The sequence below is a fragment of the Notothenia rossii genome (genome assembly GCF_949606895.1).
Source record: "Notothenia rossii genome assembly, chromosome: 6".
NCBI lineage: Eukaryota > Metazoa > Chordata > Actinopteri > Perciformes > Nototheniidae > Notothenia > Notothenia rossii.
This window is the reverse complement of record NC_136909.1, coordinates 81032660-81052510: the sequence shown is the minus strand read 5'-3', so window position 1 is coordinate 81052510 and position 19851 is coordinate 81032660. Positions and strand designations below refer to the sequence as shown.

The window sequence follows — 19851 nt, the reverse complement described above, 5'->3', positions numbered from 1 at the left end:
AGTGCAATCTCCGGGTTTTGGGGGTCCCCGGATCACCTCCGGAGGGGGTCTCTACTGGGACGGATGACCTCCTACATCGCAGTGTTCACGGATGCATCCAGAACAGGATGGGGAGGGACCTGCCTGAAGAGGGCTATAGGTGGGGGCTGGGCTCTAACAGAGTCTCGACACAGCAACCTCCTAGAGCTACGGGCGGTAGTGTTAGTTCTCCAGCATTTCTTGCCTCTAATTCAAGGGAGACATGTAATGGTCAGGAGCAACAACAGCACCACAGTGGCTTATATCAATAGGCAGGGCGGAGTCCGCTCCGCCGCCTTGTTGGCCACAGCGGAGAGACTGTGGTTATGGGCCTCAGAGGTGGTGTTATCTCTGAGAGCCTTCCATATCCCGGGACTGGAGAACAGGGGGGCTGACCTCATGTCGAGGGGCGGCCCCTTGCCAGGCGAATGGATGCTTCACCCGGAGGGGGTGAAGCAGATCTGGGTCCAGTTCGGGAGAGCGGAAGTGGATCTGTTCGCCAGCCGGCGCAACCACCACTGTGCCCTGTGGTTCTCCATGGCCCTGAGCGACGACCCGCCCTTGGGGGTGGACATGTTTGCACACGAGCCATGGCCAAGGAAGCTGCTATACACCTTTCCACCGCTGCGTCTCATTCTCCCTCTCCTGGGGAGAGTGAGGCGAGAACGTCTGTCAGTCATCCTAGTGGCTCCGGACCGCGTCGGGGCGCCGTGGTACTCAGAGATGACACAGATGAAGGTGGGCCAGCCCTGGGCGGTTCCCTAGTTCTGGGGGGCGATGTCTCAAGAGGCAGGTGCAAGCGGGGCGTTACCCACTCTCGGCCAACCTCTCCAGGCTTGGCTCCTGAGAGGGACATGCTGAGACAGGGTGGATTGTCTGACAGTGTTATTCAGTCTATCCAGGCAGCTAGAGCTGGATGCACCACAGCCTGTTACAGGCCAAAGTGGCTAGGATTCCAGCGATGGTGTGAGGAGCGGAGAGTAGAGCTCCTATCTTGTGAGTTAGGCTCTATTTTTCCTTCTTACAGTTACTGGTGGACAGAGGGCTTGCACATTCAACAGTGAAAGTGTATGCAGCAGCCATCTCGTCCTGCCATGAGGGATTTGGCGGCAGGTCAGCCTTTAGTCAACCACTGATGTCGCGGTTTTTAGAGGGGGTCAGGAGGCTGCGCCCAGTAGTGCACACCTCCAACCCGCAGTGGGACCTGCCCCTAGTGCTCGAAGCTCTGGTCTCAGAACCATTTGAGCCTCTGGAGCTCTCCTCCCTAAAAGCACTGTCGTGTCAGCCAAAAAAAAAAAAGTGTCCGAGTTAACGGCTCTGTCGGTGCACCCGAGCTGTTTACTGTTTCGGGGTGACCAGAGCGGCGCGACATTCAGACCGAACCCCTCCTTTGTGCCCAAGAGCCTAAGGAGTGCGTTCAGGTCGAGGGCTATTCAGTTAGGGGGTTTTAGTCTTCCCCCCCAGGGTGGGAGCAGGGAAGCTAACATGTTATGTGGAGCGCACGGCTGCCCTTAGATGCACCAAACAGCTGATTGTGTGCTTCGGGGGCGGGGTGATCGGGAAAGTTCTGTCCTAGAAACGCCTGGCAGGCTGGCTCTGCGAGTGCATTGCACATGCCCACCGACAGGCAGGGAGAGCCTGCCCCACGGGGGCTTGTGCACACTCGACACGGGCTGTGGCCTTTTTCAACGGTGTGAGTGTGGAGGATATATGCACAGCGGCATATTGGTCGAAGTCAGGCCCCTTCATAAGGTTTTATCTCTTGGACATGTCTTGTCTGGCTCTTTCTCCTCGTCTGTGCTTGCTGGGGCAACACAGGATTTGTAGGGGGGGGGGGGGTGGAGGGTTGTGGTTCAGTTGGCATGTGACCCCCTCCCCGGACGTCATGCGCCCTCGCCTTTCCCGGGCCCTCTGAGGGTCCCGGGATGGGCGCGGGGCGCGCTGGGCCCTTACAGGGCTGGAGGGCTGCTCTCCTCCTGGGGGGTAGCCCTCCACACTTTAGTCCACACACACTCTGCACGGGGTCGGTGTCTGAGTGTGGGGCATGGGCTCTGGCGCTCTCCCTGCGATCCTTAGGGATTCAGGGAGGCCGGCGTGTAGTCAGCCCATTCTGGGCCGAGGGGGCTCTCCCATCCGTCTACTGTTTTCACAGCCCAGATTTCTCCTCGGTCACAACCGGGTTAAAGGAGAATGTGGGGAAGCAGCTGCTGACCAGAAAAGCCGGTCAGGGGCAGTAGGGTGGAATGTTGTTGTTGGATGACAGTGCGCGTATACATCGGGGCTCCACCCACTGTACCCATAGCTGTAGCCAGTAGAGGGCGTGTGAGAGATATAACGTTGGGTTACGTATTGTAACCCTTGTTATATTAGCACAGGCGGAGCCCTCTACTCAGGGCACTGTCTGTCCTATTCCGCTCGCTGAAGAGAGGTGTAGGATAATAGTAAGGAGGCAAGGCCTCCTTTTATACGGTGTGATGCGCGTGCATTCAGGTAGGACCGCCCATGGCCGGCTACGTCTATAGAAGTCTCAGTGGGAGAATTATCGCAGGGTAAGGTAGTACCCATAGAGTCCAGTAGAGTGCTCCGCCTGTGGTAATATAACAAGGGTTACAATATGTAACCCAACGTTTCATCAGTGGTGTGACAATATTGGCAAAGCTGGAGGAAGTCCTCCTAACTGGGGAGCTGGACACCGCAGTGGTGGACCAGTATCCTGAATTAAACCAAAGGTCACTGAAGGTGCAGCTTGACATGTTTAAGCTCCATTCAAATCCACTTCAGAGGCCTATTCTGAGGAGTCAGTTGCCTGAAGTCTGTGGCCTTTTTGACCAAGTAGAAGCCCTTATACGACTTCTTATGGTTGTTCCTGTGCTTTCGTGCTCTGAGGAGGTTGAAGACCTGGCTGAGAAGTACAATGATGCAAATTTGCATTATCAATGTAGCCGTCTGTCACATTCACAAGGAATTGCTGGATAAAGTCAGCAGGGAAAAGATTTGCCAGGAGTTTATCCTTGCGAATGAGTACAGGAAGCATGTCTTTGGTTCTTTTAGCTGGGAAGAGCAGAGAGGACAGAAAAGGATTCATGGAGAGATGGGATTGAAGGGATAGATTGAGGACGATGAAACATTTTCTTTGTATTAAAAGTTTGATTATCTGTTGTTTGTCTCAAACCTAAGCCATTATATTACATTTTCTATTTATTTTTACCTGATTGTGGTTTGTCTGGTCATATTTTGAATCATTTTTTATATTACCATAAATAAAAGAAGAAGAAAAAACAAAGTGGAAATTGAACCTCACATTATTTAAATTGTAATTCTGAAAATGTTTGACTTTATGAAAGTGCTTCCACAGCAGTAACAAATATCTGTGGATAATCATGTATACGAAAATGGTTAAAGCAACCATCACTAAATGCCAGCAACACTGCATCTACTGCAGACTATAGCAACAGGTCAGATGGGGACATCACGTTACCCTCCGTTGTGGACACTAGCTTACTCCCGCCTGACTCACCGCCCTCTCCCCCGGAGCAGCAGTCTTTGCCGCACGAAACACCGCCGCCCCTCTGCGACTCGCAGGTGCCAGGATACCACGGCAAAACAGAGCCTGCCCAGGTATATCTAAACAAGAACCCGCCTGTACAGTGGGGTTAGGCGGTCATTTTGCCGCTTGTTGTATAAAAATAGACAAGGGCAAGAATATTCATGTAAAAATTGTGCAATATTGTTTTTTTCTTTGTTTTTGTAGCTTTTATTTAAGGTAAAATCCCATTGATATTAACGATCTCTTTTTCAAGGGAGACCTGCAGCACATTGGTTACACATAAAAACAACAGAAAACAAAAAGGACATCATACAACATAATTACAGGGGTACAAATTACACACCTATTCACAATGACAGGTATCAAATAACATTTAATCTTTTTTGATTTTAAAATGATGCAGGGAAACCAAAATGCTCAGTTTAAAAAGAAAATTCATAGAGCAGCAGCGCAAATAAACGCTGTTGTACCTAAAGCAGTCCTAGCACTTGGCACATGTAATACAAACACATCCTTGGATATTCTGCCATGCCTGTAGCAATGTTGGGTCAAAAATAATGCACACAATAGCACAGATGCCTTCACCACAAATAGCTACAAAAATATCTCATATCCCAAGTTTATCAACAAGCCAAGGTTGCAGCTGAAATGTTCTCCAGGTCACAAAGTCAACCGAACATGATGATGTGATACCAGTTTTCAAGCACAGTAAATATTCTCTTCCCAGAGTATATGATGGGACCAAGATGATGATGTAGTACATGGTTTTAATAATTATTTTGCTTTTCAATGTTTGCCATTTCAAACCATGAGCTGGTTCATATAATATTTGAACACCCCCCTGTAATCTCAGATGCACCCCAAGTCATCATTTTGCTCTGGAACTGGGCCTAACAGACTGAGTTACTAGCTCTACTGGATAACATCCAAAAAATGCCTGTTAACACCATATTTGGCAAGGGCCCTCATTTAACCTCGCTGCGTAAGCAAGCCAGATCATATAAAGGGAGCCCCAACAGGACAGAGGACGGTGTGGTGGAAGTGCTTTGGAGACTTCAGCTTGTGGTAGGCTTATCTTCTGTTGTATAGCATTTCAATGCATTCCGTATTTTTGCTCAATTTTCCAAAATATAAATTCATTGTAAAAAATGTCATGAACAATTTTGTTGATTTAAAACCAATATGATATCTTCTCAACAGGATTGTGGAATATTTCTGACTTTTCAATAAGAGTGGAACAGGTATGAACATATTTAAACTACATTACATTTGTAAATATATTTTATTCCGTCAATCTAAGTTAGAAAAACGTTTTAATGAGCTAATTACTTTTAACTCCATACTGGAATGTGTTCTGGTAGCAGTACAGAGGAAAATAATTGAAGTGTGGATTGTTACCAATCCACATTTCAGTTTACTTCCTACCTCTGAGAGCAAAGCAGCTGACCCCCACACTGCTTCCTGGGCCCTGTATAGTATCTGCCCACTGCTTCTAATACTAGGATGGGTTAAATTCAAAGACTACATTTCACTGAGTGTGGTGCTGTGCACATTTGTGTGACGATTTAACTATAATTTGATTTGAATCCTTCCATTTCAATTTCAAGGAGAATTCTATTTAATGCGGATATGTTTATTTTTTCTTTGATGACAGACACTCTGGGCTGTTGTCAAATTGATTGAAAACATTGAAATAAGTAAGATTCATAAGATTTATCTTACTTGTGTGTACTTCACAGAAATAAACTGCCACCATGAGTACCGACGCGGAGATGTCCTTGTATGGCAAGGCTGCCATTTACCTTCGTAAGCCAGAGAGGGAAAGAATTGAGGCTCAAAGCGCACCATTTGATGCCAAGAGTGCTTGCTATGTGTCTGATGTCAAGGAGCTGTACTTGAAGGCAACACTTATCAAGAAAGATGGTGGCAAAGCCACTGTGAAAATACTGGGAACTGAGGAGGTTCGTATCATTAAATCAGTGTGTACAAGGAATTCAATTTGATCATTTTTCATTGTAACACATTTCCTGTTTTAGGAGAGGGTAGTGAAAGAAGAGGAGGTCTTCCCATTGAACCCTCCCAAGTATGACAAGATTGAGGACATGGCCATGATGACCCATCTCAATGAAGCCTCTGTGCTGTATAACCTCAAAGAGCGTTATGCAGCATGGATGATCTACGTAAGACTAATTGCCTAATGAGACTGAACAATGTTTGCTGAAAACATGAAGTTACATTTCAATTCTCTATGATATATTTTAGACCTACTCTGGGTTGTTCTGTGCCACTGTGAACCCCTACAAGTGGCTCCCAGTATACGATGCTGAATGTGTAAGTGCCTACAGAGGCAAGAAGCGTATGGAGGCTCCACCCCACATCTTCTCTGTCTCTGACAACGCTTATCAGTTCATGGCTACTGGTAAGTCATTACCACTCATTTAAAACGCATCAGTACAGGGTTTCTGTTTTTAACATGTACTTGATTGGTTTATGTTTTTTTTTACTTGTACAGATAGGGAAAACCAGTCTGTCTTGATCACGTAAGTTTGTAACATTTACAATTGTGCCAATTTAGTTTTAATTAAGATTAATCAAACATATTGGTCACGTTCTTAATAATCTCTGTCTCTACCTAGTGGAGAATCTGGTGCTGGAAAGACTGTGAACACCAAGCGTGTCATCCAGTACTTTGCAACAATCTCAGTTTCTGGACCCAAGAGAGACGCATCAAAGGTATGTTACTCTATGATGATGACGATTCGGATTCGTTATCTTTAGAAGTTTTTTCAGGGACGAACAAATGAAGTCGTTTCCTGACAGCTATTCTTAACCTGGATTTTAGGGGTCACTTGAGGATCAGATTATTGCAGCCAATCCATTGCTTGAGTCTTATGGTAACGCCAAAACTGTGAGGAATGACAACTCTTCTCGTTTTGTAAGTATGGAACAGTTTCTACACACGAGAGAAGCATTGTTACATTGCACATGTGGAGGGACATTAATGATTATGTTATTTCAAACAGGGTAAATTCATCAGAATCCATTTCAACACAGCTGGCAAACTGGCCAGTGCTGATATTGAGACTTGTAAGTAACAATCCTTATAGTGTATACAAGCTACTGTAAGTCAGATTTAGCCTGGCACTGACATGATCAAAACTTGTAGATCTGCTGGAGAAGTCTAGAGTGACATTCCAGCTTGAGGAAGAGAGAGGCTACCATATCTTCTACCAGATGATGACCGGCCACAAGCCAGAGCTCCTTGGTAAGGAGAATTAGATATTGCAATTGTTTCAACCTTATTAGACTTTTACATTCATACAAAATATCTACTGACATGTTTATTTTTTTGGGATTCTAGAACTGGCACTCCTCACAACCAACCCCTACGACTTCCCCATGTGTAGCATGGGTAAGATCGTTGTGGCCAGCATTGATGACAAAGTGGAGCTGGAAGCCACGGATGTGAGTAATTTTCAATTCAACATGTTTAAATAGACTTTGTGAAACAAATGCAACATCATTACAACTCTTTTAAGAACTTTTGCTTGAACAATTGTGTTTTTTGTGTCTCTTGACATCAGAATGCTATTGATATCCTGGGCTTCACTAATGAAGAGAAGATGAGCATTTACAAGATGACCGGTGCTGTGCTTCACCATGGTAACATGAAGTTCAAGCAAAAGCAGCGTGAGGAGCAGGCTGAGCCTGATGGCACAGACGGTGAGTATTTAATCTTAGCTCAAAGCTTAGAGCTTGGAAACAACATTGATACATTTCTTGATAACATTGTGTTCTTCACAAATTATGATGGACATTTCTGAATTATTTTCAGATGCTGACAAGGTTGCTTATTTGCTGGGTCTGAACTCCGCTGACATGCTGAAGGGTCTGTGCTATCCTAGAGTGAAGGTCGGAAATGAGTACGTCACCAAGGGACAGACTGTACCTCAGGTAAACAATGATGATCAATATCCAACATTCGACTGTTTATAAACAAAAAATGTAGTACAGATTTCATTAGGAAAAGGATATGCGATGTCAGTTGGCATTTGTTGGACTTCTGTCAATGAGTTCTAATAGAATTCTAAATTCAAGGGCGATCTTTGATTCAATTTTAGTTTTGGAATTGTAATGGCATGTATTTTGAAAATAATATAATATGTCAAAAAATAAATCACATCACTTTTTTTCTTCAAGGTCATGAACTCTGTGCCTGCCCTGGCCAAGTCTATCTATGAGAGGATGTTCTTGTGGATGGTCATCCGTATCAACAATATGTTGGACACCAAACAAGCTAGACAGTTCTACATTGGTGTGCTGGATATTGCTGGCTTTGAAATCTTTGATGTAAGCCAGAGTTTGAACAATTTAGCAGTTGATACTTTTCAATAAATAATAGTTCTTATTGCCTTGTGAGAGATTATGAAGATTATATGTCCTTTTGCAGTTCAATACATTGGAGCAGCTGTGCATCAACTTCACAAATGAGAAACTGCAACAGTTCTTCAACCACACCATGTTCGTCCTGGAGCAAGAGGAGTACAAGAAGGAGGGTATTATCTGGGAGTTCATTGACTTTGGTATGGACTTGGCTGCCTGCATTGAGCTGATTGAAAGGGTAACCACTTCATTTATTATATCATACATCATATGTAAACGTTTTTTTATTTGTTATAATATATCACTAAATGATATTCCTCTTTCAACCTTTTCAAGCCCATGGGCATCTTCTCCATCCTTGAAGAGGAGTGCATGTTCCCCAAGGCCTCAGACACATCCTTCAAGAACAAGCTGTATGACCAGCATCTTGGCAAAAACAAAGCATTTGAGAAGCCAAAGCCCGCAAAGGGCAAGGCTGAGGCCCACTTCTCCCTGGTGCACTATGCTGGTACCGTGGACTACAACATCACTGGCTGGCTGGACAAGAACAAGGATCCCCTGAATGACTCTGTCATTCAGCTGTACATGAAATCCTCAGTGAAACTGCTGGTTTCGCTGTATCCTCCAATAGTTGAGGGTAAGATAGTAACTACAGTAAAGACATTTAAAACCAGAGATAATATATACTTTTTACAAATCAAATGTATATTTGTAATATTATTTTATCTCATCAACTATTACTTGTTTATGCTAATTGAATGACATTCTAACAAAACATCAACAGATGCTACTAAGAAGGGAGGCAAGAAGAAGGGTGGTTCTATGCAGACTGTGTCCTCGCAGTTCAGGGTAAGTTTTCTAAAAGCAAACATATCTAATAGATCTCTGTTTAAACTAAAACTCCCAATTGTGGCATTTCATGACATGAGACACCATTATGGATTACAGGAGAACTTGGGCAAGCTGATGACTAACTTGAGGGCCACCCATCCTCACTTTGTGCGCTGTCTGATTCCCAATGAGTCAAAGACTCCAGGTACATATACAACAGTATTGATGACTGGTTTGGTTTTTAATTCTGTGCTGCATCAACAGAAATACCTACTATTTATTCAAATAATTAAATATATAATATTTTTTTGTACAGGTCTTATGGAGAACTTCCTGGTTATCCACCAGCTCAGGTGTAATGGTGTCCTGGAGGGTATTAGAATCTGCAGAAAAGGTTTCCCCAGCAGGATCCTCTATGCTGATTTCAAGCAGAGGTATAATGTTTTTATACATAGCATTTTAACCTCATTATTACAATGTAATACTCCTCTTGACAATAAACTCTTTCATATAGATACAAGGGGCTGAATGCGGTGTCATCCCTGACGGTCCAGTTCATGGACAACAAGAAGGCTTCAGAGAAGCTGCTTGGGTCAATTGATGTTCCTCATGATGAATATAAATTTGGACACACCAAGGTAAGTACTTTACATTTACTTCATAACTGAGCTAATGAATATTTACCAAAGACGCTGTACAGTGTATTTGTTGTATGTTACTTTGACTACGGTAGTATGTATTATACATGTAATTAATGAAACTACCTCAGGAGGTCAACTCTGGTAGCCTCTCGTTTCCATCCCGGCAAATAATAAAAAATAAAAAACAGTACTTCCCTGATTATGATGAAACAAGTGATTAAGACTTGGCCTTAAAATCATTCCATCCAACCAAAAACCATCATGTAAATAGGAGTCACATATTCCTTTTGTTTGTTTGCTTGCTTGTTATACAGTGTTTCAAGTGTTCATTATTGAATTCATCATTTATATTTCCCCTCCTTGAAAAAAGGTATTCTGATTCTGAAAACATATTTTGTTTCTGTTTGTTCAGGTGTTCTTCAAGGCTGGCCTGCTGGGTACCCTTGAGGAGATGAGAGACGAAAAACTGGCATCTCTGGTCACCATGACTCAGGCTTTGGCCCGTGGTTACGTCATGAGAAAGGAGTTTGTGAAGATGACAGAAAGGAGGCACGTTGAAAACTGTTCATTCTGATCAATGGTGTAAAAAAATAAAGATATTGTCTAAAACCAATTTCTCTATGCAGGGAAGCCATATACACCATCCAGTACAACGTGCGCTCCTTCATGAATGTCAAACACTGGCCATGATGAAGGTCTACTACAAGATTAAGCCTCTGCTGCAGAGTGCTGAAACTGAGAAGGAGCTGGCAAATATGAAGGAGAACTATGAAAAAATGAAAACTGACCTGGCTACTGCCCTGGCCAAGAAGAAGGAACTGGAGGAGAAGATGGTTTCCATTGTGCAGGAGAAGAATGATCTGACTCTGCAAATAGCATCTGTAAGTAAACGTCAACAGACAAATACGTTTTTTCATGTTTGTGAATATAAGAGCTAACATGTATTTTTATGAAAATGGTCTAGGAAGGAGATAATCTCACTGATGCTGAGGAGAGATGTGAGGGACTCATCAAGGGTAAGATTCAGATGGAGGCCAAACTCAAGAGACAACTGAGAGACTGGAGGATGAAGAGGAAATTAATGCTGAGCTCACTGCCAAGAAGAGAAAGCTGGAGGATGAATGCTCTGAGCTCAAGAAGGAATATTGATGACCTGGAGCTTACCTTGGCCAAAGTGAAAAGGAGAAACATGCCACTGAGAACAAGGTTTGTAATCAATGATCTGTCCATTAGGTAGTGAGATTATAATTATTTATTTGTATTAACAAAATCTTTCTTGCACACTTAGGTGAAGAACCTGACCGAGGAGATGGCCTCTCAGGATGAGAGCCTTGCTAAGCTGACCAAGGAAAAGAAAGCCCTTCAGGAGTCTCATCAGCAGGACTCTTGATGACCTGCAGGCAGAGGAAGACAAAGTCAACACTCTGACCAAGGCCAAGACCAAGCTTGAGCAGCAAGTGGATGATGTAAGTTTAAAGTCACTTGATTTGGCTAAGCAAGATTATTCTTGAACATGATAATTAAAAATGTATACCTTTGTTTAGCTTGAGGGTTCTCTGGAGCAAGAGAAGAAGCTTCGTATGGACCTGGAGAGAGCCAAGAGAAAGCTTGAGGGTGATCTCAAACTGTCCCAGGAATCCGTCATGGATCTTGAGAATGACAAGCAGCAGTCTGATGAGAAAATCAAAAGTAACTTAGTTTTTCTGTTTAAACAACATACATTTTTTTAAAGAAGTGTTCAATGTCATGAACTCAATGCACTTGATCAATTTTGTTCACAGGAAGGAATTTGAATGCAGTCAGCTCCTTAGCAAGATTGAAGATGAGCAGTCTCTGGGTGCTCAGCTCCAGAAGAAGATCAAGGAGCTCCAGGTGAGATATTGTGTTACACTTAACAATACTGCATGCATGTGTTATTATGTGTAATAAAGTGAATGATTGCTAAAAGAGAAACCATCTACATTCAACAGGCTCGTATTGAGGAACTGGAAGAGGAGATTGAGGCTGAGCGTGCAGCTCGTGCCAAGGTTGAGAAGCAGAGAGCTGACCTCTCCAGGGAACTTGAGGAGATCAGTGAGAGGCTGGAGGAGGCTGGAGGTGCCACCTCTGCTCAGATTGAGATGAACAAGAAGCGTGAGGCTGAGTTCCAGAAGCTCCGTCGTGACCTTGAGGAGTCCACTCTGCAGCATGAAGCAACTGCTTCTGCCCTTCGCAAGAAGCAGGCTGACAGTGTTGCTGAGCTGGGAGAGCAGATTGACAACCTCCAGCGTGTCAAGCAGAAGCTTGAGAAGGAAAAGAGTGAATACAAGATGGAGATTGATGACCTCTCTAGCAACATGGAGAATGTTGCTAAGGCAAAGGTACACTAGCATTACATGCTTTTTTTATTATATTATATGTTACCAATATGAATATAGTACATCATGTACATTATTTTGTGAATAAAATCTGATCACTGATCTTGTTGATTTCTTCCTCATTAGGGAAATCTTGAAAAGATGTGCCGTACTCTTGAGGACCAACTTAGCGAACTGAAGACCAAGAATGATGAAAACGTTCGCCAAATCAATGACACAAGTTCACAGAAAGCACGTCTCCTGACAGAAAATGGTATCTACATGTTTTTGGTGAACCATCTGTGGAGTATATGATTGAGAAACGTAACACAAACTAATGTATTATAATATCTTTCACACAAGGTGAGTTCAGCCGTCAAGTTGAAGAGAAGGAAGCTCTTGTCTCTCAGTTGACCAGAGGCAAGCAGGCCTCCACACAGCAGATTGATGAATTGAAGAGACAGATTGAGGAGGAGGTTAAGGTAAGAAACCATTAAGATAGTATATATTTGTATGATTTGTTTGTGATTTAGAAATTGTGTAAAGGTTAATAATATTTCTTACAACAGGCCAAGAATGCTCTTGCCCATGGCCTGCAATCAGCCCGCCATGACTGTGATCTGTTGAGGGAGCAGTTTGAAGAGGAGCAGGAGGCCAAGGCTGAGCTGCAGCGTGGAATGTCCAAGGCCAACAGTGAGGTGGCTCAGTGGAGATCGAAGTATGAAACTGATGCTATCCAGCGCACTGAGGAGCTTGAGGAATCCAAGTGAGTGACATTCAAACTGTTAAATGGCCAGAAGTGTAGCATTTTAGCAACAACTCTACTGATTCCTGAATTGCTGGTAATAACATTAGTATTTTAAAATGTGTATAGCTTCTTACTTTGAGGCCAATCATTTAGATTAATTAATACGGTAATTAGTTGTTTCAGTTATGCAAATATAACTAGAAAATAACTTGTAACTTTATGAGTTTAACTGAGCCACAAATACCTCCATTTTCAAACAGGAAAAAGCTTGCCCAGCGCCTTCAGGAGGCTGAGGAACAGATTGAGGCAGTGAATTCCAAGTGTGCTTCTCTTGAGAAAACCAAACAGAGGCTCCAGAGTGAGGTGGAGGACCTCATGATTGATGTGGAGAGGGCCAATGGCCTTGCTGCCAACCTGGACAAAAAGCAGAGGAACTTTGACAAGGTAACACCATTTACTGTGTTTGGTCAAAACACACAAACAATGACATGAATATTTATTTTGCCCTGATATTTTAACACAACCAAATAAACTGTATGAATTGTATTATTCAGGTGTTGGCAGAGTGGAAGCAGAAGTACGAGGAGGGTCAGGCAGAGCTTGAGGGAGCACAGAAGGAGACTCGTTCTCTCAGCACTGAACTGTTCAAGATGAAGAACTCTTATGAGGAGGCTCTTGATCATCTGGAGACCATGAAGCGTGAAAACAAGAATCTGCAACGTGAGTTCTACATAATGTCACAGAGTTCAACATGAGTTGGAAAGTTTTTGTTGTTGATATTTTACCATTTAAGGCTCAACAATGTGATAAACCCCATGTATCTTTCTGCAGAGGAGATCTCAGATCTGACTGAACAGATTGGTGAGACTGGCAAGAGCATCCATGAGCTGGAGAAGACAAAGAAGCAGGTGGAGACAGAGAAGACTGAGATCCAGACAGCTCTTGAAGAGGCTGAGGTATTTCTTTCCTGGGAGTTCATAATATTAAAAATCATTGACAAATATATCAGTGTTTGAAGGCAAAGATGAGTGTTTAATTGTTTGATTTCATTAGGGAACTCTGGAACATGAAGAGTCTAAGATCCTGCGTGTCCAGCTGGAGCTCAACCAGATTAAGGGTGAGGTGGACAGGAAGCTGGCAGAGAAAGATGAAGAGATGGAACAGATCAAGAGGAACAGCCAGAGAGTGACTGACTCCATGCAGAGCACTCTGGATTCTGAGGTCAGGAGCAGAAACGATGCCCTGAGAATCAAGAAGAAGATGGAGGGAGATCTGAATGAGATGGAGATTCAGCTCAGCCATGCCAACCGCCAGGCTGCTGAGTCCACGAAGCAGCTCAGGAATGTGCAGGCACAGCTGAAGGTATAGAAAAGGAACAGTTGCTTTTCCAACTATGGTAGATTGGGCTACATTTTGGCATTCATGTATGTATGTCTGATCTTTTTCTCACTAGGATGCACAACTGCACCTTGATGATGCTGTCAGAGCCCAGGACGACTTCAAGGAGCAGGCTGCTATGGTGGACCGTAGAAACGGTCTTATGGTGGCTGAAATTGAGGAACTTAGAGCTGCTCTGGAACAGACAGAGAGAAGTCGCAAAACTGCTGAGCAAGAGCTGGTTGATGCCAGTGAGCGTGTTGGACTTCTGCACTCTCAGGTGAACAAACCTAATCATTTCAATAATTCAAGAATCAAATACAATTTCAACTAACATGAATATTAGGCATGTGATGACTTCAGAGGCTAAATATGTTTACCTTTTAGAACACAAGCCTTGTGAACACCAAGAAGAAGCTTGAGACAGACCTGGTCCAGGTCCAGGGTGAAGTGGATGACACTGTGCAGGAAGCAAGGAATGCAGAGGAGAAGGCCAAGAAGGCCATCACTGATGTAGGTTTCAATGCCATGTGTTCTTACTTTTAACGGCCATTTTTTGTTGTTGATATTTATAATTAACATGTTTTGATGTCTCCTGTAGGCTGCTATGATGGCTGAGGAGCTGAAGAAGGAGCAAGATACTAGTGCTCATCTGGAGAGGATGAAGAAGAACCTGGAGGTTGCTGTTAAGGACCTGCAGCACCGTCTGGATGAGGCTGAGAACCTGGCCATGAAGGGTGGCAAGAAGCAGCTCCAGAAACTCGAGTCTAGGGTAAAAAAAGTCATGCTTAGATTTATATAGCTGAAAGAAACCTTTGAAAACAAGCTGGATACTTAATGTTTTAATGTTATTCAAAAGGTGCGTGAGCTGGAAGCGGAGGTTGAGGCTGAACAGAGACGTGGAGTAGATGCTGTTAAAGGTGTCCGCAAATATGAGAGGAGAGTTAAGGAGCTCACCTATCAGGTATGGTTACTATCATAGTTCAAATGTACAATACCAATTCATCTAATATACTAACCTTTTACAATATTTAAACATGCAAATCTAAATTGGCACAGACTGAGGAGGACAAGAAAAATGTTGCCAGGCTGCAGGATCTGGTTGACAAATTGCAGCTGAAGGTGAAGGCCTACAAGAGGCAGGCTGAGGAGGCGGTAAGGACAATATATATATTGTTTTGTAGATATGTCAGATTTATTTTTACCAGCAAATCTTGCTGATTGTTAAGATTACCATCACATTCTTATATTATATTTTGAAGTGTTTGATGGTTTCTGTACCTTAAACTTTGTATCTCTTATTCCAGGAGGAACAAGCCAATACTCATCTGTCCAAGTGCAGGAAGGTTCAAAATGAGCTGGAGGAGGCTGAGGAGCGTGCTGACATTGCAGAGTCCCAGGTCAACAAACTGAGAGCAAAGAGCCGTGACTCTGGCAAGGTAACTATAAAGACATTTCAGCTTTTATGAATGACAATTAAATTAAATATCTCTTAATGCAATACTTAAGTCTTGACAGAACAAATATAGCCCAAATCTTTATGAAATGAACGAGAGAGAAAACATTCAGATGTGCACTGTGTGAACTGTGTGTATTCACTGTGTATTTACTGTACTTTATATATTTATATTTTGTTTGTTTTTTTACAGGGAAAAGAAGCAGCTGAATAAAGCACTTGTGTTGATTGGCTGTTTCTAATCATATAATATGATGTGAAATATACCACAATAAACGTTTTTGATCTTCAATGAAATTGTCGTTCTTATTAGTGCTGTGCAACAGCATTCCACTATTTTTCTTCTTTACTTTAATAATCTTTTCTGTTAAAATCAAAACTGCATTTAAAGAAAATGTATTCAGACAAAGCATTTTATTTTCAAAAATGTTTAAGGTTTTGCATACATAAAAAGTGTATCTTACAGTTCCTTTGTGAGAGAATTACACACAAATCTGCAGAGTGTCAGTAAAAAAGTGTTAAAATAACAAACTTACCTTTTAGAGAAACAGTCTTTAAGAAAAAATCAGATTACTCAGCTTCTAATTATTATTTCCAAATATTTTATTCACAAATGAATATGGTCGGACTCAAACCCGTACTTTAATAGTTTCGTAATTGAATCTGAACAATATGGCACTTTAATGGACAAGATCTAAAGCAGAACAAAATTGCAAAATATATTCCATCCATCCATCCATCTTCTCCCGCTTATCCGTGGTCGGGTCGCGGAGGTAGCAGTTCCAGCAGAGAGCCCCAAACTTTCTTTTCCCTGGCCACATCAACCAGCTCTGACTGGGGGATCCCAAGGCGCTCCCAGGCCAGCGAAGAGATATAATCCCTCCATCTGGTTCTAGGTCTACCCCTTGGTCTCTTCCCAGCTGGACGTGCCTGGAACACCTCCCTAGGGAGGCGCCCAGGTGGCATCCTAACTAGGTGCCCGAACCACCTCAACTGGCTCCTTTCAACGCGAAAGAGAAGCGGTTCAACTCCGAGTCCCTCCCGGATGACCGAACTTCTCACGTTATCCCTAAGGGAGACACCAGCCACCCTGCGGAGAAAACCCATCTCGGCCGCTTGTACCCGCGATCTCGTTCTTTCGGTCATGACCCATCCTTCATGACCATAGGTGAGGGTTAGGGAATGTTCCGGTATTTGGACAAAATTAACATGGGATCACTCCGGCTCCCTTTTCGTCACAACGGTGCGGTAAAGCAACTGCAGTACCGTTCCCGCTGCTCCGATTCACCGACCCATCTCACGCTCCATTGTTCCCTCACTCGAGAACAAGACCCCGAGATACTTGAACTCCTTCACTTGGGGTAAGGACTCATTCCCTACTTGGAGTGGACAGTCCATCGGTTTCCTGCTGAGAACCATGGCCTCAGATTTGGAGGTGCTGATCCTCATCCCAGCCTCTTCACACTCGGTTGTGAACCGATCCAGTGAGTGCTGAAGGTCGCAGACCGATGAAGCCATCAGAACCACATCATCTGCAAAAAGCAGTGGTGCAATCCTTAGTCCACCGAACTGCAGACCCCCTCCCCCACGACTACGCCTCGAAATCCGATCCATGTATATTACAAACAGGATTGGTGACAAAGCGCAGCCCTGGCGGAGGCCAACCCCCACCTGAAATGGGTCCGACTTAGAGTCGAGGACCCGGACACAGCTCTCGCTTTGGGAGTACAGAGATTGGATGGCCCTGAGTAGAGACCCCCTCACCCCATACTCCCGCAGCACCTCCCACAGTGAATCCCTGGGAACCCGGTCATACGCCTTCTCCAAGTCTACAAAACACATGTAGACTGGATAAGCGTACTCCCAGGCCCCCTCCAGGATCCTTGCGAGAGTAAAAAGCTGATCCGTCGTTCCACGACCAGGACGGAATCCGCATTGTTCCTCCTCAATCTGAGGTTCAACAATCGGCCTTACCCTCCTTTCGAGTACCTTAGAGTAAACTTTCCCGGGGAGGCTGAGTAGTGTGATGCCTCTGTAATTGACACACACCCTCTGATCCCCCTTTTTAAAAAGGGGAACCAACACCCCGGTCTGCCACTCCTTCGGTACTGTTTCCGACTTCCACGCAACGTTGATGAGACGTGTCAACCATGACAGTCCCTCAACACCCAGAGCCTTCAGCATTTCTGGGCGGATCTCATCCACCCCCAGGGCTTTGCCACTGTGAAGTTGTTTGACGACCTCAGTGACCTCCCCCCGGGAGATTGGTGTCGATCCCCCGTCATACTCCAGCTCTGCCTCTAACATAGAGGGCGGAGTTGTCGGGTTCAGGAGTTCCTCAAAGTGCTCAGAAACGTATTGACATAGGTAATATACGACAAAATGGAGAAGATTTTTTTTGAACATTTTAAAGAGCCTGTGACACGAGTTTCCCCAATCATCCAAACTCATCAATTTGAGTAAATATTGTCCCCTTAAAAACCGTTACTGAACTGATTTTGGATATTTGTACTTTGATAACCATTAATCTGCCCTTCAATGTTGACCATATTCTGGATTTTCTCGGGGATTCTTCAAATCCCGCCAAATTATGTGTGACGTCATTGCGGGCACAGCGCTCCAGCTGCACCGTTCAGGATCCCAGCATCTGCATGTAAACGCACAATGGCGCACACAGCAGCAAACTCAGACAGCGATGACAGTTTAATTTTGAACATGTCTGAGAGCTCATATGAGGCTGAAGGATCGGTTTATGTTGTATCTGTTAGAAGTTTAGGAATTAGGTGCGTCAATATGGGCGGTAATACGATCATAGCCAGTGGTGGACTGGGACTAAAAATCATCCTGGGACTCTCGACCGGCCCACTTCGGTACCGCTAGTAAATTGTCAACGGGGGGAGTGGGGGATGTGCTAGTGACTTACTGCACGGGTGGGTTTTCATGCAAATTCTGCCCAGCCTATCTCTCGATAGACCTTTCTACTAGTTTACAGAGAGTCAAATCCACATATTGGGGATGGGCGTAAACATCTGCAGACACAGGAGATCTCTCACATCTGTGGAGCTTAGAAAGTCAGCGTTCTCACAGTCGTAAAACCCCCCCTGTGCCCACCAGGTCAGGCCATAAAACCTAGTATCAACATACGACTGCATTAACACATTCCTTACGGGAGATTAGAAGCTGGGATGGTCGTAAATGTCAACACACAGAATAAGGTTAAATATCTTAGGAGTAAGGAAGAATTATTCTTTGACACTTAGGAGTAAGACAGAAATATTCCCTTAAAGTTCCTCTCTTTTTATCATCTTTGATAACCTTAAAACATTAGTCTAATAATAATTTGGTCAATACTTAAATCAATAGGCGTCTTCAGATTTGAGTGTGGTCTCACCGTATGTCACGATTCTCATGTTATGTCACGTTTATAGTTTTGTAGGTTTGGGTGTTTTTGCTATTTTCCATGTCATGTTTTCCATTGGGTTATTGTCTGGTCCTTTTCCCTGTGTTTTTCCTCTTGTCATTAGTTTCCCTGGTGTGTCTAATTGTCTGATTATGTTCACCTGGGCCCCTGTGTTTTCTCCTCCCTCCTCACCTGTGTCTTGTTGTGTGATTGAGTCTTGTGTGTATTTAAGTTCTGGGTTGTCTGTCTGTCTTGGTCGGTTCGTCTTGTTCCCTGACTAGTTCTGCGGTGAGTGTTCTGTTTTTGTCATTGTACATTTATCTCATAGCCTTGAAATAAAGGAAGTTCAGTTTATATCTGCATTTGGGTCCTGCTTGTTTCACAAACCGTGACAGTACGAACCGACCTGAAAAATGGGCCCAGCAGATCCGTTCGAGTCGGAATTATTAAATGTTTCCTTTTTTTTGGCTAACTGCTCGGATCGATGGAAGAGAGCACCCGGAGTTCAGCAGCGGGAGGCTGTATTGTCGGAGGCGCGCCAGATGGCTAGAGAGAAACCAGGTATGGTGAAGTTCTTACCTGGCTGGATTTCAAAGATCCTCCCTGTGTGTGATTCCCGGCCTGTTAGCCCCAGGCATGCTAGCTCCCGGCCTCCCAATTCCCAACCTGGCACCATACGCCTCGGTGGGTTCCGTCTGCAGTCAACCCGTGCTTCTGCCCCAGTTCCTGCTCCTGTCCAGGAGTCATATTCTGGAACTCGTCTGGCTTATGGAGGTCCACGGAGTATTCAGGCGGCTGCTAAGAGGAGGAGTCGCAAGGCCAAGCTAGCAGCTCAAGCCCCAAGAGCCATGGTTCCGGCCCCAGAACCGTACCTTACAGCCATGTTTCCGGCTCCAGAACCGGACCTTACAGCCATGTTTCCGGCTCCAGAACCGGACCTTACAGCCATGTTTCCGGCCCCAGAACCGGACTTTACAGCCATGTTTCCGGCTCTAGAACCGGACCTTACAGCCATGGTCCTGGCTTCAGTGCCGGCTCCAGTAACCATGGTCCCGACTCCGGCTCCTCGTCACCTGCTGACTCATCGGCCGACGCCAGCTCCTCGAGTCCTGTC

At 44.3% G+C, this 19851-nt stretch overlaps 1 pseudogene across 1 annotated transcript; it reads left to right on the top strand.

Moving 5' to 3' along the window:
- The first annotated feature begins 4523 nt into the window (after window positions 1-4523).
- LOC307043095 (myosin heavy chain, fast skeletal muscle-like) lies at window positions 4524-15634 on the top strand (annotated as a pseudogene). The gene is made up of 41 exons (XR_013810681.1): window positions 4524-4630; window positions 4766-4806; window positions 5305-5526; window positions 5602-5745; window positions 5828-5984; window positions 6078-6105; window positions 6202-6298; window positions 6408-6500; window positions 6589-6652; window positions 6732-6830; window positions 6927-7030; window positions 7150-7288; window positions 7401-7519; window positions 7766-7915; window positions 8016-8186; window positions 8285-8585; window positions 8733-8797; window positions 8897-8984; window positions 9096-9213; window positions 9294-9417; window positions 9833-9969; window positions 10047-10301; window positions 10385-10626; window positions 10709-10886; window positions 10965-11109; window positions 11202-11292; window positions 11391-11780; window positions 11904-12030; window positions 12120-12238; window positions 12326-12522; window positions 12765-12948; window positions 13059-13224; window positions 13336-13460; window positions 13558-13866; window positions 13958-14161; window positions 14269-14394; window positions 14483-14653; window positions 14741-14845; window positions 14941-15036; window positions 15189-15320; window positions 15531-15634. The product of XR_013810681.1 is annotated as a myosin heavy chain, fast skeletal muscle-like (transcript).
- Window positions 15635-19851: the final 4217 nt, after the last annotated feature.